Below are 25,812 nucleotides of genomic sequence, written 5' to 3'. Positions count from 1 at the left end.
GTATAAAATAAAACAAAAATTAATGACAAGAGAGAGTTGGTCTGATGGTAAACACTCTTCACTTCCAACCTTAAGGTTGTGAGTTTGATTCTCCAAGGTAGCATAATGTGCGATCTCTCCTGGCCAGGGTTGAAAAAAATTGAGATAGGAGATATATACATTATATATAATAGGGAAAAGGGTGTGATATAACCCTCAACTTTGTCATTTAGAGCTGATATACCCATTGTTATGAAAGTGACTCATATATACCCTCACTTATAAAAAAAATGGCTCACATATACCCTTTTCATCTAACGAAAATGGAAATTTATTTTTAATGTAACTTCTGATTTTTTTTCTAAAATATATAATCCCAATATGAGTAAATTTAATCATCGTCAAACATACTTTTATGATTTTTCTTTGTTTCAATGACTAATTTAAAATTATTATTTTGATGATCAAATGTGTTTATGTTTCACTAATATTCTTGTAAAACTTATTGAATATGACCAAATTTTTTCTTCGAATACAAAAATCAAATTACAATATACACAAAAAAATTGTTTAATTTTTTTCTTTAAACTACGGAATGAAAGAAACAAAATAAAATAAGAAACTCAAATAATTATAATAAAAGAAGTCAACAAAAAATTTATGTATGAAGAAAATTAAACTATACCTTGAACTTTGAAAGAAGAATCATTTATACCCCTAAATAATTTTTAAAAAAAATTAAAAGTAATAAATATAAATTTAAAACTAATTTTTTTAACTTCCGTCAAATGAAGGGTATGTGTGAGCCATTTTGTAACGGCATGGGTATATGTGAGTCGTTTGTATAAGGGTAATGGCATATATGAGTCACTTTCATAACTAGGGGTATATCAGCTCCAAATGACAAAGTTGAGGTGTATATCAGACCCTTTTTCCTATATAATATATAAACCATTTTTATAATGATAAATTTTATCATATATACATTTAAGGACAAAATAATTTTTTGTATTTAACATATAGTCATTAGTGACGAACTTAGATTTTGTTCAATTACGAAATACATATAACTTTAGAGACAATTGATTTCGTCACTGATTGAAGTAAAATAATAAGCGACGATATTATTTTGTCGGTAGTAATAACCTTTTTAGTGACAAAGTATACTATTACATACGAAAAATATACTTTTTACAACAAATAAATTTGTCACAAATGTTTCAATATTTGGGGACGATTTTTCTTTTTGTAGTTAATATATTACTTTTAGCGACGAAGCACTAAATCGTCTTTGTATACTTTTAAAGACACATTTAGTGACGACTGAGTGACGAATTATTTTTCGTCACACAAGATTTTTAGTGACGAAATATGATTTATTAATGACAAAATTATTTATCCATAATAATTGAATTTGTTGCAGTGAGTGAAAAATAAGGTTTCAACCTTATACAAATCAATGCTTTAAATTTTTTTAGCCGATAGATTTTAGAACTTTTACATTGTTTGAGTTTTTTTATCTCTCCATTTCATTTTAAGGACTCATAATTCGAAAAATGGTATGAATCATGTTAAAGGGATTGTTAATGAATAATAAAACTTACTTAAATCCCATAGTGTAAGACACTAAATTATATTTTATCCCTAATCTTTTTTATTTTACAAAAATTCTTTAAATTTTCAGTCATTCGTGCATAAATTTCATCTTGATACACTATATATGATAAACTATAAACTTTAAACTTGTATATTACACTTAATATGCAATATTAATGTAAAATTGATTTTCTTTCCAATAAATCACGCATAACTGATTTTCTTTTCCCACAAATCAGCAAAATTGATTAATATCAATCCATTTCAAATCTGTAACAACTTCACAAAATTCAGAAATTAAATTTTCATCTTCTTCATGAATTCAAAATCTTGAATGTGATCAAATTCAACATTGTAGATAATTGGACAAACGATTAACCATTTCGAATCGTCAATTCGAAATCGTCAAGTATAAGAAATTGTCGAGACATATCGAAATCAATGTAGCATGCAAAATTGATTTGACAAATAATTTTTTTTGTGAATCTAAAATTCGCCATTGCAGATAAGGTAGAACATCTCTTCATAAAAAAAAAATTTCCCAGTTCGTAAGTTATCTTTTTTTAAAAAAAATAAATAAAAAATTAGCATTTCCATCTAAATTTTTTCATACATATGAATAATGCTCCATTCTTTTAGTATGGTTCCTTGTATATTTGATTATGATGATGAAAAATTTCATGAAAATAGATCTAATCAACACAACGATCTATTAATCATGAAGAATTTGAGATCGAAGAAGTCAAAAAGAGGATGAATACTCGAATTTGAAATCTACTATTGAGAAATATTGCTCAAAAAAGAAGGAAAAGTTTGATCCGTCATAACACAATCTTCATTATCAAAAGATGCAGATATACAATGTATCTCATTTATTTTGATTCTTAACGTCGTCTTTGTTAGTTTTATTAATGATCTGTAACATCACTACTATAATGCCTTTGTTTTATGCAATGTATCATCTCCTAATCATTCGGCCTAATCTACGTAAGGTAAATGATTTTTGATCTATTTCTGTGTTCTTTTGATTGTTCAGCTTCCTTTTGTTGATTCATTTGCATGATACATTATGAAAAATTAGTGTTATCATATTGCAATGTATCATCATTCAATTTATTTTTTTGATACATAAAACCCTAAGATTATTTATTCAGTAGTTACTACTAATGTAAGTCATGATACATTAGTAGTAAACAATGGTCGTGTATTGTAATTTTGTATTTATGGATTTTGATGTCGTCATTATTGTCTATCTGAATGTGAATTATATAAAAATGAATGGTCTTAAAAGATTGTATGATACAAAATTATATATATAACAATTCAATCAACAATATAAACTTTATACTTGATGCATTCATAAAAACTATTTAAAAATTACAAAACAAAATTAGAATTGAGCTGTAACCATCAAATTTACATATATGATTCATAATTTAGAATACAAAATATCTTAACTATTTGGTTGATACATAGTTATAAAAAAATGTATTTGATATCCATGTAAGGTATGTAAGTTAAGTATCATTTATAATTGTTTTAGAATATGATAAAATATTCTATTGATTACATTCTAGCATATAATTTAGACTTATATGAAATATTAATTATTTTAAAATATGATACACCATTATATTTGTGAATATGGTACCATTTAGTATGTTTCAGATATAATTTTTAATAAAATGTATTATTTTGTAGTTGATAATAATGTATCTGATATAATAAGAATGTGAAAAAAAGGTGTAAATAAGTTTAAATAAAGTGTATCTATAAATGTATCACAATAAATAAAAATTAAGTTATCAATTGAATACATGAATAAATCAATAACTAATTACAATTAATTAGTGTCCAATATATTTAGCATGAATGAATCAACAACTAACTACAACTAAGTTATAAAGTACATGAATGAATCAACAATCAAGTTATCAACTACATTGCATTGTTAGGTGTCAAATGTATCAACAACTAACTATAATTACTGAGATTTTTTTTTTGTATGTTTTGCATGAATGAATATGGTACTTAATTTTATGACTTTTTGTATCACATTATATAAGACAATTCAAACTGTAAATAACAACTGAATATATTGAATGTTAAAGTAAAAATAAACAAGTTTTTTTTTTTAGAGAAACACTCTAAAACTTGAGTAGAAAAAAGTATCCTAATACAATAAAAACAAACACTTTAAAATTAGATTTAATGTATCTTAATAACCATAAACACTCTAAAAAAGTGTCTGACAAGTGGTAGATAATCTATATTTAACAATAACCATAATCTCTTGAGATGGTGTTGTGATTTGACTCTTAGGCTTTTGTGGATCCTCATTTTCACTAACATATTATGTCTTGACCTTTTAAGTATCGAACTTTCATAATATGATTGCATATCGTGTACAAAGGTAATCTGATAAAAAATCATTGAATAAAATAAAGAATCCAAATTCCTTTTAAAATTCAGAAGTTACATTATAATTTAAACCAAGATCATACTAATATTTACATGTTGAATCACTTGTTTATGCTTATCAGTATTCAATTTTTTGTATCTGATGATTATTAAAATTAGATATAATGTATCTTACACATAGACTAGTACAAATTCTGATTGATAAGCATTTATCATGATGCTAATATATCGTATGCACAATGAATAATATAAATTTTGCCTAATACGTCATTGAATATTATTTTTGTATAAATATCATGACATCTTGTGACTGATACACAACTAAGCATACTATAATATTTAATAACTTCATATAATTACAACAATTACTCAAATAATGAACAAAATTAGGATTTATTGTATCGATTAATTAATCTTAAAAATAGATACATTACTATATAAAACATGAGTTTTATCACTCATCTATCATTTTTTGATTGGCTAACATAAACAAGTTTAAAAATCAATAAAAGAAGATGGAAAACTAATCTTATGTAAAGAAGGTCAATAAATTATAGGAGTCAATTTTCGATCCCTCCTTTTGAGATTTTTATCAACCTGCACTTTAGAAGATGAAGAACAATATTGATTCGCTATTACTAATGGATATGAAAATACTCGCGCTTTAGAATATGAAAAACAACAACGATTCACTATTGCTAATGACTGATGAAAACTTTAAATCTGCTTTCAGTCCATTTAGGATCAATATGAAATTGATGAATTTTATTATAAGAAATCAAAGAACAATAGAATGGAAAAGCTGAAACTAAATATTCAGTGATTTGATATTTGACTAGAGAGAGAGAAATAATTTGAAATTTAAATTGAGATGAAGGATGCAACTGATTAGATTATGGGAGTGAAATAAGGAGAGGTTGAAGAAATTAAATTAGGAGAGCACAAACGTGGCTTACAATAATGTACCTTGGCTATTTGGAGTAACGAAAAAAAAGGATTTTTGTAATATTTTAAAATAGTAGGGAATAATAAAAAATAGGGAAAATTGTATATAATAGCAAACTAATAACCTAAATTAAATGGAATAGCTAGGGTTTGATTTAATTGTGCTCCATAGCAAACATTAGCCAAAATTCGCCACCGTCTCTCTCCCAAAAATCTCGGTCGCCACTCTCCATTCTCGCTCGCCTCTCTCGCTTTATACACAGAAGTGTATAATTCTGTTTCTGTTATGTATAAAGCGAGAGAAAATTGTATATACACATGCAAAAATGTATATCTTCGTGTTATACACTTAATTATACAATTTACAAACATTTTACTTCAAATATTGCAGAGAAAAAGGCCAACGAATTATACAATTGCGAATTATACAATTGTAGTGAAATACAATTTTCTCTAGCTTTATACAACAGAAGTGTATATATTGTGTATCTGTTTTTGTATAAAGCGAGAAAAACATATATCTTCTTTCTATACACTTATAATTATGTAATATACATACATTTTGATTCGATTCAGCTGTATGCAAAACAAATTATACAATTGCAGCGAAATAGGCCAGCGAATTATACAATTTAGGCCAGCAAATTATACAATTGTATATGTATAGCAAATTATACAGTTTTATGTTTTTAATGTAGCGCAATTATGCAAAGTTTGTTATAGCATACAAATATGAATTTTTTGTTTGCTATATGTGAAAGTTGCCCTAAAAAATATGGCAAATAAAGATGTGTAGATGGGTAGTTTTCCCCCAAAAAATTGCGTAGAAGCTGGCCCAAAACTTGGTCTTGCAATTCAATTGGAAAAACACTAAATTTCAATTTTCAATCGTAGCCAAATCAAGTTAACATTTAACTGAATGAGTTAATTGATAATTTAGCTAAAATACTAAATACGGCGAATTGATAAAGATCAATTCATAAGCTTCTTAATCTTAACGAAATAAAATAACTAATCAATTTAAATAACTAAAAATTATGACTATGAGTTGTACTAAACGAAATTAATAAAATACTTATATTAACAATGTATAAACCTTTTGATTGTTATAAATTCATTGAATGAGTGGATAGTCCATAAGGCTGGTACATGAACAACCATTCATATTCACTAGGTTACATGAATCTTTTTGGATAAGAATGTATCTATTTATTATGATACTTAATATGGTGATCTTTGGAGTGATTTCTCACTCTATAAATAGGGTTGTTCATTCACTATTGTAATATAGACATATGAGACTTGAATACACTTGAATAAGAAGAAAATTCCTCTTCTTCTATCTACATCTCTTCTCTTCTTCTCTTTATAATTATATCTCTTATGAGCTTGATTTTATAACACGTTATCAGCACGAGTCTCTATCAAATTGAGAGTGCGTTCTTATTTTTCTTTAGCTCATATTTTGGTTGATCTCGTTATGAAGATCAAAGTATTATATGCATTAAATCAGGTATGTATTTTCTAGAATAAAAATAATATTCAGTCATTAACAATTATCAAGAACCGAATACATATACTACTGTTGGTTGAATATAACATGTTATACAAAACTTCTTAAATAAATGAAGGTATAAAATTTTAACAGCATGAGTTTGAATGTTATTTTGATTTTTTTTGAAAGACTGAAAGGGTGAGTCATGTTGTACTTCGGTTTATTATACCGTTGGTTAAGGGTAAGACGATGGATTCAAGTTTCATCGCATCAAAAGGGTAAGACATCAGGTTAAAGTCCGGATGCACCATAATAAAAATATTTGAGGATAAGACGATAGATTCGAGTTCTATCGCACCAAAAGGGTAAGACATCAATTTGAGTTTTGATGTACCGTGATTGGGTTCAAGTCCCATAGAATTATGGCATAACACGCCTTATATGGATAAGACATTGAGTTTGAGTCAATGCACCATAGTGATAATATAATGATGACTAAGACTTTGATGAAAAGTCTTGAAATTCGTCCAATTGAATTGCTCCATTCCTTTAAAAAAATGTGGTAGCAACATATGATAATTTTAAAATCGCATGTTCACTTGCTCCGTTCTATCATATGAATGTGGTAGCAGTAAATAGTTAGTCTGAAAGATGACAAATGATTAACAATATGAAAAAGAGCATGAAGGGACGGAATTATAATAGTCATTATTGTGGTGATTATAAAAGGAAGAACACTATGAGTTCTTCAAATAGTCCTTCAAAATGTGAAGGCAATTTTTATTATCAAAATGGTATGAAAGGTCATTAGACTTGTGAAAATGTTGTCAACCCAATAATTTGACAAATTTATAAATCCTCTATCATGATACAAGAAGATAAAGTGATGGTACACTTATTCTTTCAAAGTGATGTTGAGGTGTGTCATGGAAATATGATGAATTTTAAAGCCATGACAATGCAAATTTATGAAGTACATATAAATAATTAGTCCAATCCTTGAAGAGAATGTGACTTGTAATGAGTATCGTGAATGCTCGACCATTCTATAAGAGAATGGGTCCAGATGTGATAAAATCATTATGGGTTGGATATATGTCACAACTCACCTCTATGGAAGGTTTGAGAAAAAAAATGATATATGTCACTTCTCATCTCTACGGGAGATTTGAGAGGAAATAAATTTTATTTGGCAGAAATGGCTAATTGTATTGTACATTTTATACGTCACTATGATATAAACTACCGAAAAGGCAAAAGAAAGAAATAGTTCTTGCCTATAAGGGTTGTGGTCATTATTGCATGGCAATACAAATTTGTCATTGGTTGTGTACCTATGGTACAACAAAAGTAAAGCAAGAAAGACGTCTTGCTCGTAATGATTTTGACCATGACAATAATAATATAATTTCCTCCTTGAAGGAGATGCTCACCAAAGGGATGATGTCATGCAATATGTGATAGTACACAAAATTAATTGCAAGCTCTAACGAGTTGTGCTATTATCAGAGGAATAATATTGGGGTTGTAGCAAGTCTCAAAAGAAACTTTTTAAGTTTCGAATGAATTGAAAATAAATATTAAGACTATAAGTCACTACAACCGAAGAGGGTTATAAATGTTTATGTAAAAGATTACCCCACTTTTCCTCTTGTTTGTTCCATACAAACATGTACATGCTGATCAAAACACATGTAAAAGTAAATTATAAATGTACTAAAATAAAGATCAGTTGGCATGGCTGGTTGACTATTCCGATTAAATGTGATGCAAACGTGATTGAGAATTCAGGTGATTTATATGATGAAGAAATAAAGATTCTTCAAAAATTCTCTTGTGTTGCTTGTTCTCTTGATAAAGTGATCATTGTACCAGCTAAGGTTAGCACTGTAATCCCCTAAAATTTTTGGAACATATAAAAGGGTGAATATGGGCCCGTTCACCTGTCATGTGGATCATTTGCAACTATATGATTAATGCATCTATGTGATGGTCACATGTATTTTGTTGTCAACTTACAAATTGGTTTTTGTAAGGTTGTTTGCTCGAATTGTTAAAATTAAGAGCACAGTTCCAAACTATGAAATTATATTGATAATGCTGGTTGATTTAACAGAAATTGTATGCCTCCAATTATAGCTAAATCATGGTTATGAGACAAAACTCCCAAATAAGATTTGGTATGAGATAATTTTATTTAACATGTAGCAACACATGTATGCATCAAACCAACAAGGTTTCCCCATTAAAATTGATTCAGGGTCAGGAACCATATAATTTTCATCTAAATTGTTGAATGTGCGGTCATGATTTTAATTGCTCCACCACGCACAAAGATGAACTTCCAAATAAGGTTGGAATGAATGTTAGATTTTCTAACATTAGGGGGAGAGATGATTGACAGCTGAAAATTATGTGTGAGGTTAATTATGAATTATCTAGATCCTAGTTAAATAAATATGTGAACTTAAAGTTCAAGGGACAATTCAGTTGCATAATGTTGCAAATCAGTTGCCAGATGAATGCACTGACCCTATGATATAATTCAGCTGCGGATGCTCCAATGTGAAGTCCTTGAAGGACAGAGTCTATGATACGCCGAAAGCGTAATAGACCAATTGATTCCAAATATAAAATTCCTTAAAGAAGGAAGGAGCAAATGATCAATATGGTCATGATAATGAGGCAAGTGCTATAAAAGAGCACATTGGCATAACACTTCATAAAATCTTGAAAAAGGTTCAGGTACCTGAAATAATAAAAAATGAAGAGATCTTGATAAGTTATGTCTTGTTGGAATCGATATCAAATAACCGTCGACGGTATCTTTGATATGAGGTAGCGCTCAATGATATAAATTGTGACGAGGATCTTGAATTCAAATCTGTCATATAGTGTGGACAGATAAATGGTTGGCCAAGTAAAATGCATAATTCAAGTATATTTTGTTTCACTTAGAAAAGTGACATTTTGGACTGGTAGTCCATAAATCAAGGTATCATGTCAGTGGGGTACAAATAAATAATTATGCGATAGTATAACCGTAATATATCAAATACGGTTTGTGCCTTGGGGCATAAAGATTTATCACAAAAATCCTGACATTATTGGAGATGTTTTCTCTTTTGGTGGATGCAATGAGGTTTGTTTTGATCTGGCGAAATATGAAAACTTGAATGCATGTAATGAATAATTGTAATGTCTAGCTAGACAATGAAGGTTATATGAAAATCCTTGAAACAATCGAGGTGTCTGAAGCATATAAGAGTTTGAAAGAAACTTTTCCAATAAAGCTTCAAGAATCGTTATATGGATTGAAATAATCAAGGAAGAAAAAGTGTACAAAAGAATGACCCTAATAGTCCTTGTATTTTTATGAAAAGATCTTGGTAAGATAAAATTTTGCCTTGACCTACAGATTGATAATTTGACAAATGAAATATTTGTCTAACAGTGCACATACACTGAAAAGTTTTGATGCAATTTTATATGAATAAATCGCATTCATTGAGTACCCCAATGATTATGAGATTACTTGACATAAATGATGATTCAGTTTGATCTCAAAAGAAGGATGATGAGTTTCTTGGTGATGAAACTCTATCTTGGTGCAATCAGGGCACTAGTGCATCTTACTAACAATATTTGACTAGATATTTGTTTTGCAGTAAATTTACTGGCAAGATTCAGTTTCTCCCCGATAAAAGGACATTGAAATGGTGTTGAACACATGATTGAATATCCTCGAAGGACCATAGTTATGGGCTTATTCTATTCCGAGGAATCCAAGACAAAATTGATTGGTTACGCAGATGCAGAATATTTATCTGATCTGCATAAAGTTCTATCTCAATCACGCTATGTGTTTGCATGTGGAGGCACAATAATATCCTGGGGATCAATGAAGCAAATGTTGCTCTGCAGAAATAAAAGTCCTCCATGAAGCAAGTCAAAAGTGCGTCTGGTTGAGATAAATGACACACCATATTCAAGAAATGTGTGGTTTTTCTTAAAAAAAAAAAGAATATATCAACCACAATGTATGAAGATTGGAGATATCATCACAAGAAATTAAGTGATGTTTTAATCAGGGGGAGTACAATACGCGTTGCACTCTTTTTCCCTTGATCGAGGTTTTTTCCCACTGGGTTTTCCTGACAAGGTTTTTAATGAGGCAACAAATGGTGCGTATCAAAAGATATGTGTACTCTTTTTCCTTCACTAGAATTTTTTCCCATAGGGTTTTTCCTAATAAGGTTTTTAACGAGGCACATTATCTATGGACATCCAAGGGGGAGTGTTATAAATTCATTGAATGAGTGGATAGTCCATAAGGTTGGTACATGAACAACCATTCATATTCACTAGGTTACATGAATCTTTTTGGATAAGAATGTATCTATTTATTATGATACTTAATATGGTGACCTTTGGAGTGATTTCTCACTCTATAAATAGAGTTGTTCATTCACTATTGTAATATAGACATATGAGACTTGAATACACTTGAATAAGAAGAAAATTCCTCTTCTTCTATCTACATCTCTTCTCTTCTTCTCTTTATAATTATATCTCTTATGAGCTTGATTTTATAACATTGATATAGTTTTTCAAATATTTATAAAATATACTAACTATGCATATAATGATATGAAATAACCTTTCAAATACTATAAAAAAACGACAGAAATTACTTAAAATAGCCTGAAAATTATTTGAATTTCACTAACACCATTATTTTTGGATATCCTTAATAAAATTTCTAGCTCTGTCATAAGCTATCGCTTTGAAGAAATTCTTAAATAGATATTTTAATGATATTTGGACCTGGCATAGAGTTTAAACATTCAAACGCATTGCATAATTACAAAATAAGAAAATCAAATACATGATTAAGATTGAAGAAAAATAAATTTAATAATAGAGACTAAATAATTAATATTAAGCCGTTCATTAATTGCAAATCAATGAATCTTAAATTTTCCCCTCCCAAAATATTAAATGCCATTTTATCTGTACAAAAGAATCATCCCTATATAAGCAACTACTTTATTTTCTATTTTGATACCAAGTCAGTATACTCTAAGCATATATCAATCAAGAAGAATATAAGCCTCAAATGGAGTTTTTCAAGTTTTTGATTGTTTTCTTTCTCTTAATTGTTCCATTTTCAATTGCATCAAATCCTCTTGGTAAATCACATAACAAACTTATATTTATATTCTTTTTTTTTCATGTTAATTTATTTACCTTCTAAAAAATTGTAAATCAATTTTTTTTCAATGCATGATAGGTGCATCTACAAATGATGGAGGTAGGGAATTTTGCTTTAAGAAATGCACAGATGAGTTTACACAGGAAGATTGCATGTTTGACTGCAAAGGTCGAGGATTTAAATATGGATCATGTGCTATAAGTTCTCGTTGTTGTTGTACCGAATAAAGTCTCATATGAAGCTAATGCATGCGTTAAATCTGCATATTTAAAAAAAATATGTATTTGATTAATGGTTGAAAAAATTTTCTGATCGCCTTTGATTGAAAGATGATCTTTGTTACTCTTTTCCTTATCTTTACTATTAATATTGTTTTAGTAGTATCGATGGTTGTCCTAAAATTTTACTTTGAAAACACTCTTCTTGAATATAATTTCTTTAGCGGGTACAATGTGAAGTAGATGTAAATTCAAAATATGATGATTTTGGATGTTACTCTCATCAATTTAAATTATATATATATATATATAGAGAGAGAGAGAGAGAGAGATCATTCACATAAATTTCAGTGAACTATTGAAGCTATCAGTGTGATTGATCAGACAAGTACCAAGGGCTTTCGGTAGACTTCTTTCATTTCCAAATTAGCTTGCGACAAGTCCTAGCATTAGTATGAGTTCGTTGACCGCGTAAGGGCGATCCATCTTGATGACGAATTCCACGATAACAAGAAATCGAAATTAATTGTTCGATGTCTGCTCGTTCTCCCCTCTTCAATTTTCCATGAACAACATGATCTTGACCTATTATTTGTTCAATTTGGTCGATTTGATACTTATATATATATATATATATATATATATATATATATATATATATATATATATATATATATATATATATATATATATATATATATATATATATATATATATATATATATATAAATTGATTGAATGAGAATCTATAATAATTATAACAATACTGGGGAAACAATAGAACTTGAAAAAAGTCTTTTGGAGGAAGTACCTTATGTTATTTTAAATTGTAACTTAATGGCCTAATGTTAATAAAATACAAGGCAAAAATATAGTCAAGATTTTTGTAGAAATTAGTTGATACATAAAGCTAATCAAGAATAATTAATGAATTAATTAAAAATAGATTTAAAGGTAATAAGGAACATGAAATCAAACCAAGAACTAAACACAAAAAATAAAAAGAATTGCCTATAAAAAAATTACAATCAAAAACGGAAAATTATTATAACAATCCTTTGTATCTTCTTTTAAGAATTTTAATTCAAGCGCTTTTGAATTTAATTTAAATTTTGATATTGACTTGTACTTGAATTCAAAAGTTTGATTTTGACTTGTACTTGAATATGATTGCTTGAATTTGTAAGTTGTATAATCTACGAGCTTTCTCTTTAATGTCTTATTAGCATCCGATCCCTCTTCTTGAATTTTGAGACCCATGTTTTATAATTTTATGGTTGATAAGTAGTAATAAACACAAACTTTTGTTTTAACTAATCAAATCAAAGTAACACGATGATTGGTTACAAAAGTCAATTGTTCACATGATAAATTTCATTGGCCTTTGATTATTTGACTTTACATATTCTTTTAGCATTTTGAAACGTGACATGATTATATTAGCTCTTTTATTTGACTTGGTGTGTGTTGCCCTCTCAACACACATTCAGGTATTCTAATCACAAGTAATAAGTGTTGGTTTAATGAGATTCTGTAAGCATTTTAATATTTTTAATTATGTTAAAAATATTTTCCCTTCTTCTAATTAACTCATGTAAGAAGTTAGACATAATAGCCTAGGTGCATAACTTCTTTTTGTCCGTTAGTTTTTGGCTTAATTGTCATTCTTATTAGAGAATGAATGTAGTGAATGTTGTTGACCACTTAGTGGTTTCTGGCAGAATGTGTAATAGTCATAGATGACCATTACTTTTTTATATTCAATCTGCTTTATCTTATTCTTTATTCCTCTATTATACCTTATAACATATGTAACTCTTAAGACCATTTATTTTTACTATTTATTATCTCATTATCTTCCTATTCATTGCTAGAAAGACTTCTTATAGTATAAATAAAGATGGTTTTCATTTACTTTGATATATAACACACAAGAGAAAAATATAGAGTGAATAGAGTTAGTTAAAATGAGAGTTCTTAAACTACAACAAAAATGACCATTAGCGACATTTAATTCTTAATTGTCGCTAAATATGTATTTATGGCGGCGATTGTCACTCTTTGTGTATGTCCCTAAAGCCTTTAGCGACGTTGGTTCTAATAATACTTAACTAATGTCAGTAAAGACGTTAGCACTCTTTATTAGTGTCAATATTTAATGCCGCTAAAGTTATTTTGGTTGTAGTGTTATTAGTTGAAGGAAAGTGTTTTATTTGTGGAGTTTTTTACTCAACTGTTGTCCATAGTTGTTGAATTATACTTTGTGAAGGCTATTGAAACCTGGAGGGGACAAGTCAAAGAGGAATACTGCTGGACAGGTAAAAATATTTGTTGTAGTGGGCTTGAATCTCCTTAAAGAGAGCGAGATATTCGCGCCTCAATCTGAAGAGATTTTATTTATTTATTTCATTTTCAGTTGTAATCTTGTATTTTTGTTATCCTGTAAGTTTTCACTAACAATTTTAAGGAGAATCATCATGACTACAATTGAAAAAATGCGGATGTCAAGATGAGAGATCTTAATAAGCCATTTCGGTTCAATGGTAACTCATTTAAGAGGTGGAAGGGTAAAGTACTTTTCTACTTAAGTCTTCTCAATGTCTCTTATGTGTTAACTAAGAAGAATCCTAATAAAGAAGACATCACCTCTATGAATGATGATGAGACTATTTCTCATCTAGAATAAGTGGAAAAATACGAAGGAGATTCTTATAAGTGTCGGTATTATATTCTTAACTATCTGTCTGATTTTTATGATTATTATGATAGAATTTACTCTAGTGCAAAGAAAAACAGGAAAGCATTGCAGAGTAAGTATGATACTGAAGAGGCTGGAGCGAAAAAATATGCAGCTAATAGATTTTTTCATTTTCAAATGGTGGACAACAAAACAGTGGTAGACCAAGCTCAAGACTTTATCATGATTGTTGAAGACTTAGGTCTGAAGAGGTTAAAATTGTAGATAACCTTATTATTTGTGAAATAGTAGATAAACTTCCACCTTCTTTGAAGGAATTTCAAAAAACTATGCGCCACAAACAAAAAGAAACCACTCTTGAAACCTTGACAATGAAAATCCGCATGGAAGAAGTAAGGGGCCAAGATGCACTTTTACAAACACAAGAGAATAACATAACAACGAAGTTAATTTTAATTACTTTGAATAATGATACTCTTGAAACTCACAAAAGTAGTTCTTTGAAGCCTAAGAAGAAAAAATTTCAAGAAAAATAATGGTAGACCTCCCAAGAAAAATAATGGTGAAATTAACCAAGCACAAAATCACCAAGTTCAAGAAAAGGGACCATACTTTGTTTTGTGGCAAGAGTAGGCATATTGCTCGATTTCACAAATTCTGGAAACATAGTCCAACCCTCAGGCAAATGTTACCGATGAACCTTTTGTAGCGGTGATTACCGACATAAACATGGTTGAGAATGTTGATGGATGGTGGACTGATTCTGGTGCAAAGCGTCATATCTGTTATGACAAAGACTAGTTTAAAAAATATACTCATTTTAAGGAGCCCAAAACCATCATGCTTGGTGGTGCTCATACTACTTAAGTGCTGTGAAAAGGAGATGTCGAATTGTGTTTTACTTTTGGAAGGGTATTAACTTTGAAAGATGTACTTTATAATTGATCTATGAGAAAAAAAATTGACGTCTAGTTTTCTTCTTAATAAAGCATGTTTTAAACAGATTATTGAATCTGATCAAGATGTAATAATGAAGAAGGGTATTTTTTTGGGGAAGTGGTATGCATGTGATGGGATGTTTAAGTTGAATGTTGAAATAAATAAAACTTCTACTTCTGTAAATATATTTTCTTCTACCAATTTTTTGCATGCTCGTTTATGTCATATTAATAATCGTTATGTTGGAATCATGAGTAGTTTAGGATTAATTTCAATGGTGAAAAAGAATTTTGAAAAGCGTGAGACTTGTAGTAAAGCTAAAATCACTAAAAGACCTCATTTTCAAGTTTAATGAAAAACTGATTTGTTAGAATTATTTCATACTGATATTTGTGAACTTGGTGGAATTCTAACTCGTGGAGGTAATAGATATTTTATCACTTTCATTGATGATTTTTCTAAGTTTACATATGTTTACTTGATGAAAAATAAAAGTGATGCTATTGAAAATTTCAAAACTTATCTCCATGAGGTTGAAAATTAGTTTGGAAAAAAAAATAAGAAGAATTATAAGTGATCGAGGCCATGAATATGAATCAAATGAGTTTAATTCGTTTGTAAGATTATTGGAAATAGTTCATTAAACTACTACTCCTTACTCTCCTTCATCTAATGGAGTAGCTGAAAGGAAAAATAGAATTTTGGTTGAATTGGTCAATGTCTTGCTTATTGAGTCACATGCACCTTTGAATTTTTGGGGTGAAGCTATTTCATCTGCATGTTATTTTTTGAATCGTGTGCCTCATAAAAAGTGTAAAATTGACACCTTTTGAATTGTGGAATGGTTACAAGCCATGTTTGGTATATCTAAGAGTTTGGGGTTGTCTAGCCTTTGTGAGGCTAATGGATCCCAAGATTACAAGGTTGGGTAAGAAAGTATCTACTCTTGTGCTTTTCTTGGTTAGTGAAGGAATATTGATTGTATTGAAGTGTTAACCTAATAAGGGAATACATGGGAGATATATATAGGAGATATAGGAAGGAGTACTAATCCTAATAGGACTAGGATTAAGGAGTACTAATCCTAATAGGACTAGGGTTAGTACACAGTAAATACTAATATTATTTAATACTATTTATTTAATACTATCTGTTATTATCCCCCCTCAAGCTGAGTTGAGCGGAAGCGAACGGAAGCTTGGAACTGAGGTAATCGTGCAGTCGGCTCGGGAGAGGCTTGGTGAGAATATCAGTCGGTTGTTCTTCAGTGGGTACATACTGCACAGTCATGGTGCCGGCCTGAACTTCATCGCGAACAAAGAGACAATCGGTATCAACATGCTTCATTCTGGTGTGTAGGACAGAATTCTTGGCCACACAGATGGTTGATTTGTTGTCACAATGGAGAGCAGGAACAGTGTGAGTGGCGCGGAGTTCGCGAAGAATATATGTGACCCATATGGTCTCAGCAGCGAGAAGAGCAAGGGCGCGGTATTCAGCTTCAGTCGAGGACCGAGAGACCTTGGGTTGTTTTTTTGTACACCAGGAGATCAGGTTCGGCCCCAAAAAAATGAGAAATCCCGATGTAGATTTTCTGTCATTTTTATCATTCGCCCAATCTGAATCTGAGAACCCCGAAGCTCCAAGTCCCCGGGTCGAATGAGTAAACCACGATCAAGAGTGCCAAAAATGTACCTGAGAATGCGTTTTAGACAATGGTAATCATGTTCACTTGGTTGATGCATGCGCTGAGCAACTCGGTCGACAGCAAACTGGATGTCAGGACGGGTAATGGCCAGATACTATAGAGCCCCAATGAGGCTGCGGAAGTAGGTGATATCGGCAAAGGGGGTGTCGGCTCCATTCGTAGACGAAGAGACTGCCATCAATGTTGGTTGACTGGTGCATTTTTCCAGTCCAGCTTTCTGCAACAGATCTCGAGCATATTTTGACTGATGAAAAAACAAGTCGATGCATGTCGAGAAACCTCCATTCCCAGAAAATAATGTAACGGGCCAAGGTCCTTCATTTTGAAGGTAGTTTGCATAGCTCGAGTGACATCCTGAATGAGAGCTGCAGTAAAGCCTGTAATAATGATATCATCTACATAGACAAGAAGAATGACTGTACCGTGGGCTGAATGTCGAGTAAACAGACTCGTATCGTGTACGCAACACGTGAAGCTGAGTTCCTGGAGGAACATTTTCAGACGTGTGTACCAAGCACGGGGGGCTTGCTTGAGCCCATACAGAGACTTCTGGAGTTTGCAAACATGTTGAAGGAAGCGGGGATCAACATAGCCCGGTGGTTGCGTCATGTAGATAGTTTCATCAAGCATGCCATGAAGAAAAGCATTGGAAACATCTAACTGATTGATTAGCCAATTGTTGCGCATGGCGAGTGACAGTACCAGGTGAATGGTTTCCTGCCGAATAACAGGACTGAATGTCTCGGAGTAATCAAGCCCATACTCCTGATTGCAGCCTTTAGCAACCAAACGAGCCTTGTACCTGGAAATACTACCATATGCATTGTGTTTAATTTTGTACACCCATTTACAGCCCACTGGGTGCCGCCCATGGGGATTAGGTACAAGAACCCAAGTTTTCTAATCAGTCAAAGCCTTAAACTCGTCATCCATAGCATTACACCAATAAGCATTTTTTGAGACAACAGAGTAGGTTGTTGGTTTACTATCGGGAAGGGGTGTATTTGGTAGTATGGTAGTCTGAAAGGTTTTGGGCTTAAAGATACCGGCTTTGCCACGGGTTAACATGGAATGAGTATTGGGGGGTGGCACGGGCGGTGGTGATTCGGGGGTGGCCGGGAAGGACCCAAAACGGATCGGGCTGGAGATGTTGTGGGTATGGGGTGGTTCGGGTTGGTTGTGGTTTGGGTGGTGGTTGCGGGTGTATTGTGGGTGACGGTCGAAGGGGTGATGAGGGGTGGTTGGGTAGTGGGTGGAGGTGGTGAGGGACCCTATGAGTATGTTGGAAAAAGGGGAAGGACGCCAATGAATGATGTATTTGTGGAGGAGGAAATAGACTCGTAGGGAAACTCATTTTCGACAAATTTGACATGATGAGATATGTAGACTTTATGAGTTTTTGGGTCAAGATAGCGGTAACCCTTGGAGGTAGGATGATAGCCCAAAAAAATACAAGGACGGGATCGGGTTGTAATTTGTGAGTAATATGAGGGCGTAGCCAAGGGTAGGCAAGACACCCAAAGACGCGGAGGTTGGTATAATTGGGAAGTTCTTGGTAAAGGAGTTGATAGGGTGATTTGTTGGAGAGGGTGTGGCTGGGCATTCTGTTAATGAGATAGTTTGCGTTGGCTAGAGCTTCTACCCAAAAGGAGACAGGGAGATGAGAATGATGTAGAAGAGTAACCACCGTTTCAATGAGATGGTGATGCTTACACTCAGCCACCCCATTTTGTTCGGGAGTGTATGGACAGGAGGTTTGATGTATAATTCCCAGGGATTGCAGAAACTGGCCAAAGATGTTTACATATTCCTTTCCATTGTCACTTCGAAAAAGTTTAACATGAGAATTGAATTGTGTTTTGACCATTTTTTCAAAAGTGACAAAGGTGGTGTATGCCTGTGATTTGTGTTTTAGTGGGTACAACCAAGTGTATTTTTTAAAATCATCCACAAAACAAATATAGTAGCGAGAACCAGCAAATGAAGGAACAGTAGTAGGACCCCATAAGTCAGAATGAATAAGTTGAAAAGGTGCAGTTGTACGCTTCTCAGATAAAGTAAAAGGTAATTTATGAGATTTAGCAATTGAACAGGAGTCACAATTGTTTATATGAATGGAAGAAAAACCTAATTGAGACATTAAAGAATTTATTATTTGAGTAGACGGGTAACCCAGATGACTGTGCCACAACAGACTGTGGCCATCAGCCGAAAGAGCCACAGGAACGCTTTCTGAAACTGGGTGGGCAGACGAACTTGTGCCAGGAAGAACGTACAGACCATGCTCACAGGGGCCCTGAAAAATAACCCTTTTGGTAGTATTGTTTAGGATCTGATCATCATTAGAGGTGAACAAGAGTGAGCAATTATTGTGTTTTGTGAATTGGTGAACTGAAAGGAGATTGGTTTTAATAAAAGGGACGTGGGTAAGGTTACCTAGGTGAATGATAGCGGTGGGGTTTTTAATGGTACCCGTGCCAGTGTGAGAAATATTAAGGGACTCACCGTTGCCAACAGTAATACCATTGGAGCCATGATATGGATTTGGAGCGTTAAGCTTGGATAGATCATAAGTAACGTGCATGTTGGCCCCAGTATCCAACAGCCATTCAGAGGAGGGGCCGGCTTGAGATGCATAATTGGCACGGTTATCACTATTTCAGCTCTCCTCATACCGAAACCAGCAACGAACAGTGGTGTGTCCTATTTTCTGACAAATTTGACAAGTTGGACGATCCCGCTCGTAAGTGCCCTACCCGCCGCTGGAAGATGACTGCCCGCTGCTGCCAAAGGAGTGCAGGCTGTTGTTGCTGCCGTGCTGCTGACCGTCGTACGGAGGACGACTGCCCTCCGACCACCGCGCCTGCGGCCTCCGCTGTTTCTGCCGTAGCCACCGCGACTCCCCTGCCGTCCGCCACCACGCCCCCCGCAATAGTTCTGGCTTGCGGTGAGGGCGGTGGCCGGCTTCATAACAGCGGCTTCTCAGAGAAGAAGTTTGCTCTCCAGATCCATGTTGATTTCTTCACTTTTTATCCACGAGGAGAGAGTAGCCAGGTCAACGGGCGTTGGACTGATGCGAACCGTTTGTTTAATGGAAGAGTAAGCTAATGGGAGCCCCCGAACGATGCACATGACGAGATTTTTTTCGGGAATGATTTCGTTCACGGTGTCGAGGGCTGTGATGATGGTGGAGACCTCGTCTAAATACTCCGCCATAGTTTTCGTGCCTTTGGTAATTGTGTGGAGACGATCACGCAATTGAAAAATATGAGAGTGGGAAATTGATGCATAGCGTGTTGCGAGGGTCGTCCATAGGGCTGAAGCAGTTGTGTAGGATCGGACGTGTTGCTGAACTGTGGGAGAGATGACCGCAAGCAAACATGATCGGATCTGGCCATCCACGGCTTTCCAGGCAGCATGGGCCGGATTGGTTTTTTCTGATCTGTCCGTGGCGGTGATGACTGCCGGCGGCGGTTCTGTGCTTCCATCGACGTATTTGAGAAGGTAATTGGCCTCAAGGGCTGTAAGAACGGTGATTTTCCATGTAGGGTAATTTATGTCAAATAATTTTTTGGGAATCAGGGCATGAAGATGCCTGAGAAGGAGTTTAACGCCAGAAGAAAGTGAATAGAGAGGATCCACCTCGGTTGTCATGGCTGCCGCCGCCTAAGAGAAGAGAGGGAACGATCGGTACCCTAAAGCGAGAAAAAAACCTAGAGAAAAGAAGATCTAGGTTTTCTGGCTCTTGATACCATGAAGGAATATTTATTGTATTGAAGTGTTAACCTAATAAAGGAATACATGGGAGATATATATAGGAGATATAGAAAGGAGTACTAATCCTAATAGGACTAAGATTAAGGAGTACTAATCCTAATAGGACTAGGATTAGTACACAGTAAATACTAATATTATTTAATACTATCTGTTATTGGTTAGGCTTCAAATAGTACAATCTATAGAATTGTTAATCTTGAAGTTAATATTGTGATAGAATCAGGTGATGCTATTTTTCATGAAAATAAATTTTCTTTTGATTCTAAGAATAGTGTGGGTCAAAGGATTGAAAATGTTTTGTTACTATCTAGTTCTTCTACTTTTACTTTGAAAAATAAAGAAGATGATTTTTAGTTAAGAAGAGGTAAAAAATCTAGAGTAGAAAAAGAAGTTGATGATTTTTAGTTAAGAAGAGGGAGTAGTCTCATTGGGGAGAGCTTCAAATTTGCTCTGATATTTCGTCACTGTTTTAATCTGTTCTATCTTAGCCAAATGACCCTCTGGTGTTTCTAACTCCCATTTTCGAAATCGATGAACCAATTTCTCAGCAAAGTGGTCCCAATCAATCAACTGCTTATTGTAATACAACCAACAATACCATTCAAAAGCATCGCCATTAAGATAGAATCATAGAATGAAGCCAGGGACAATTTATGGTCATCAACAATGCTATAAAAATTAAAATATCATTCTGCTTGGAAGATCCAAGCCTCTGGATTAATGCCATAGAAACGCCCCAGGTCCACCGGTGCTGGCTTGTGCGAAGAGTTGGATGGGCTGGCGGTGGTTCTGAGTGGTTCACCCACGGCGCCGGCTCACGATTACGATCTGGATCCACTGCAGGTACACAAGTTGGCTGAACTAAGGTAGCCATTGAAAATACCAATTTTTGTATAGAGGAGCGCAAAAATCTGCAATTTCCCCGGCAACGGATATGTCATCGGTACCCTTCAAGTGTTGGTCCGCGATTAGACACGCAAAAATGAAAGAACCAATGTAATAGTAACAAAGTCTCAAGTACTGTGTTTATTATTTTGAACTAGAACTGAATTATAATGGAACTTAAAGTAGAGAATGTGATGACTGAAAGCAACAATAAAAGACCGAAATATAAGATAGAGAAGAAGGGGATGAGGCGCTTAGAATTCTAAGAATTGGGGATGAGAGACTCAGAAAAGTACCATAACAATAAAACCGTACTTTCTGCTCCTGCTATCACTTATTTTATAATTGACGACACACAACGCCCATGTGCTCATAGATTCCTTCACACATTTTACCCCACCTTTTATTCAAAATCAGTTAATCTTTTTAGTCTCTTCTTAACTCGTGTGTTGTGCCTAGCTGGAACGATTGGTTCAGCCACGTTGGCGTCCACCTTGCTGTTTTCATTCATGACTATAGCTAGCACGATTGGTTCAGCCACGTTGGAGTCGACCTCACTATTTTCATTCATAACACTATGCATTATCTAAAGAGAAAAACAGAAGACAAAGTGGGTTATGCAACACTTAAAACGGACATGAGTAAAGCTTATGATCGCGTTGAATGGGGTATTCTGCGAGCAATGATGATTAATATGGGATTTTTTTTTGGAGTAGATGAATAAAGTTATGTTGATGGTAACGACAGTTATTTATAAATTTAGTCATGGTGGCAAGCAATTCAGAAATATTTCTCCAAGAAGAGGCTTGAGGCAAGGTGATCCCATATCAACTTATCTATTTTTGATAGTTGCGGAGGGTTTATCACCGTTGTTGAAGTGAATGTCTATTCAGGGCCGATTTCATGGTGTCAAAATTTGCACTAAAACAACATCTATTTCGCACCTATTATTTGTGGATGATGCTTTATATTTTTTAAAGCAACAAAGAACGAGGTAGAAACTATTAGGCTATATGGAGATTTATCAGGCAGCCTCTCCTCAACTGGTAAATTTTGAAAAATTTAATTTTTTTCAGTTATCATACAAAATGAAAGTGTGAAATAAGAGATTGTGGATATCCATCATGTCAAGAAGGTGTTATCCTGGAATGTATCTTGGCTTGCCAGCAGTAGTAGGAAGAAACAAAGAATCAGTCTTTGGTTATATCCATGATAGAGTAATTGCAAAGATGAATAGTTGGAAGTGTACTAGTCTCTCGCGAGCAAGGCGAGAAGTATTGCTCAAAATAGTGGTTCAATCAATTCCAACTTATGTGATAAAAATGTTCTTACTTCCCAGTAATATATGTGAACCTGTTGAGCGAGCCATGAATGGATTTTTGTGGAAACCAGGAACGAGGGAAAATTCAGGGATAATGTGGATGGCTTGGCAAAAAGGTTGTGTGCGCAAGCAGGATGGGGGTTTGGGATTTCAAGGGCTCCATCATTTTAATATTGTCATGCTCGCAAAAACAAGGTGGAATATGTTAACCAGGCCTGAGGCTCTTGTGAGTAAGCTTTTTCAAGCTCGATACTATCATAAATATGATTTCTACATGCGAAACAAGGCAAATCGTAGCTTTTTATGGCGAGATTTATGTGCAGAGAAGCGTATTCTGAAACAAGGATATCTCCGACGTATTGGGAATGTAAAGACAACAAGAGTTTATGTTGATCCATGGATCCTAAAAGAGAATTTAAGTTACGTTGAAAGCTCTAGTTTTATTGGAAGTGAAAGTTTTATTGTGGCAGATCTGATGAAGCAAGGTGTGAAAGGATGTGACTTGGATTTGTTACGTGCTTTCTTTAATAAAGTTGATATGGAGGTTGCTAGACAAATTCTGTTGAATATTAGGCCACGAAGAGATACTTGGATGTGGAAATTGGACAACAAAGGATTATACTCAGTGAAAAGTGGGTATCACCTCCTTTATAATCAAAATATAACACCCAACTAGCAGGACCAACAACTTTAGAATTCACCTGGAGCATATCATTGCCCTCTAAGGTGCTTAACTTCATCTAGAGCGCTTTGAGAAATATTTTACCTATATGTGAGAGCCTTTCCAAGAAAAAATGTGTAACTAGTTCAATTTGCCCTTTATGTTTGCAAGTGTGGGAAACTGTGAGACATTGCTTAGTAGATTGTCAATTTGCAAAACAATGTTGGATTCAATCAAATTTTGGTTGGCATGATGTAATAGGAGATTTTGTGGCGTGATTTGAAGAGCAATGTAGAAAAAAAATTATTGAGGAAGCAGTCATGATTTTGTGGAGCTTATGGGAAGCCAGAATAATTTATGTTGGAATAATGAATTAATTAAAGTGTGTCTGCTGCCACTTTGTACTGTTCGAAGACGGAGCTGTAGGAATGCAGAAGCGCCAATTCGGGAGCCAAGAAACTGTTGTTGCTACAAAAATGATTGCTAAATGGGAGCGACCTCTACTTTACACAATTAAATGTAACGTCGATGCCTCTTATGATATCAATACCGGTTTGACAGTGATAGGCATGCTGCTATGTGATCTATTGGGTCAATCTATTGCGGGGAAAACTTTATTTCTTGATCGTGTGGCTAGCCCGTTGTTGACCAAGATCATAGGAGTGTGTGAGGCTCTTAGTTGGCTAAAGAAATGGTTTAGTAGAAAGTGGTTGGTTGTGGTAACTGATAATCTACGTGTGAAGCAAGCTCTGGAAGAAAACTTGGTGAATTACTCTTACTTTAACTCTTTAGTTTTTAAATGTGAAACTCTTATCAAAGAGTTGTTTTTTCTTTTTTTATCGGTTTCTAAGAAATCAGCTAATGAGGTTGTTTATTGTCTTGCTAGAGCATCTAATTTCTATGTCTAGTTCGATGGAGTGGGATACTAACCCTCCATCACTCATTATCGATGTACTCATTTTCAATTTTAATAACACATGATGAAAGAACCATTTTCAAAAAAAAAACCCATTCTCTCAATAAAAAGGTTACATCTCATACCCCTCGTTCTTTAAGGCTTATGTATTGGTATCATTAAGGTTTCTTGTTGGGATAATGCTCAAGTACCCCCTCAACCTATGCCCGAAATCTCAGAGACACACTTATACTATACTAAGGTCCTATTACCCCCCTGAACTTATTTAATTAATAATTGTTTACCCCTTTTTAGCCTACGTGACACTATCCTGTGGGCCCAACGATGGTTGACTTTTTTTTTTCAAACTAGTGCCACGTAAACTAAAAAGGGGTAGAAAATTACTTATAAAATAAGTTTAGGGGAGTAATAGGACCTTAGTATAGTATATGTGTGTGTCTGGGATTTCGGGCATAGGTTGAGGGGGTACTTGTGCATTTTCCCTTTCTTGTTCAGAAATTACTCATTAGTCAATGAAATTTTTGGTTTGCCCACCTATGAGATTAAGTGTTGGTGCTACTCAAGAATCGTTTTGGATCGTGACATGTGCAAAAGGAAATTTAGTCTCGTATCTCATTTATATGAAATTTGATAATGTGCAAAAGGAAATTTAGTCTCGTATCTCATTTATATGATATTTGATCTTAAAAAAGTTACTTGTTTGTGTTTAAGAATATAGCGAAAAGCATGTTATTCTACCAAACATACAATTTTTGTTATCATTTTTACTATAAACAAGTCGAATGACAATAAAATCATGAACAAAGAAGTCAAGAAAATATTTGGTTGAGCTTATGGATTTAATATATAAAAGACATATGCAATGATAACAAAGAAAGTATTGCCAATATCAATTGTTTTGGAAAGATGGTAGGTAAAATCTACAAGAATCAAATGATGTCTTAAGGAAGGGTGTAAAACACACATGGTATTTTTTTCCCCCTTAGTTGATATTTTATCAACTATGTTTTTTTACAAAGATTTATAATGAGACAGCTA

General features: G+C 33.4%; 1 long non-coding RNA gene across 1 annotated transcript; it reads left to right on the top strand.

Annotated features, from left to right (window-relative positions):
- Nucleotides 1-11,505: 11,505 nt before the first annotated feature.
- On the top strand, nucleotides 11,506-11,979 carry LOC104646983 (uncharacterized). The gene is made up of 2 exons (XR_741150.4): nucleotides 11,506-11,628; nucleotides 11,730-11,979. It is a non-coding gene; the product is annotated as an uncharacterized lncRNA (long non-coding RNA).
- Nucleotides 11,980-25,812: the final 13,833 nt, after the last annotated feature.

Source organism: Solanum lycopersicum, chromosome 4 (genome assembly GCF_036512215.1).
Source record: "Solanum lycopersicum chromosome 4, SLM_r2.1".
In the NCBI taxonomy this organism is placed as follows: Eukaryota; Viridiplantae; Streptophyta; class Magnoliopsida; order Solanales; family Solanaceae; genus Solanum; species Solanum lycopersicum.
Note: the sequence above shows the minus strand (reverse complement) of the source record. Positions and strands in the feature narration are given on the sequence as shown.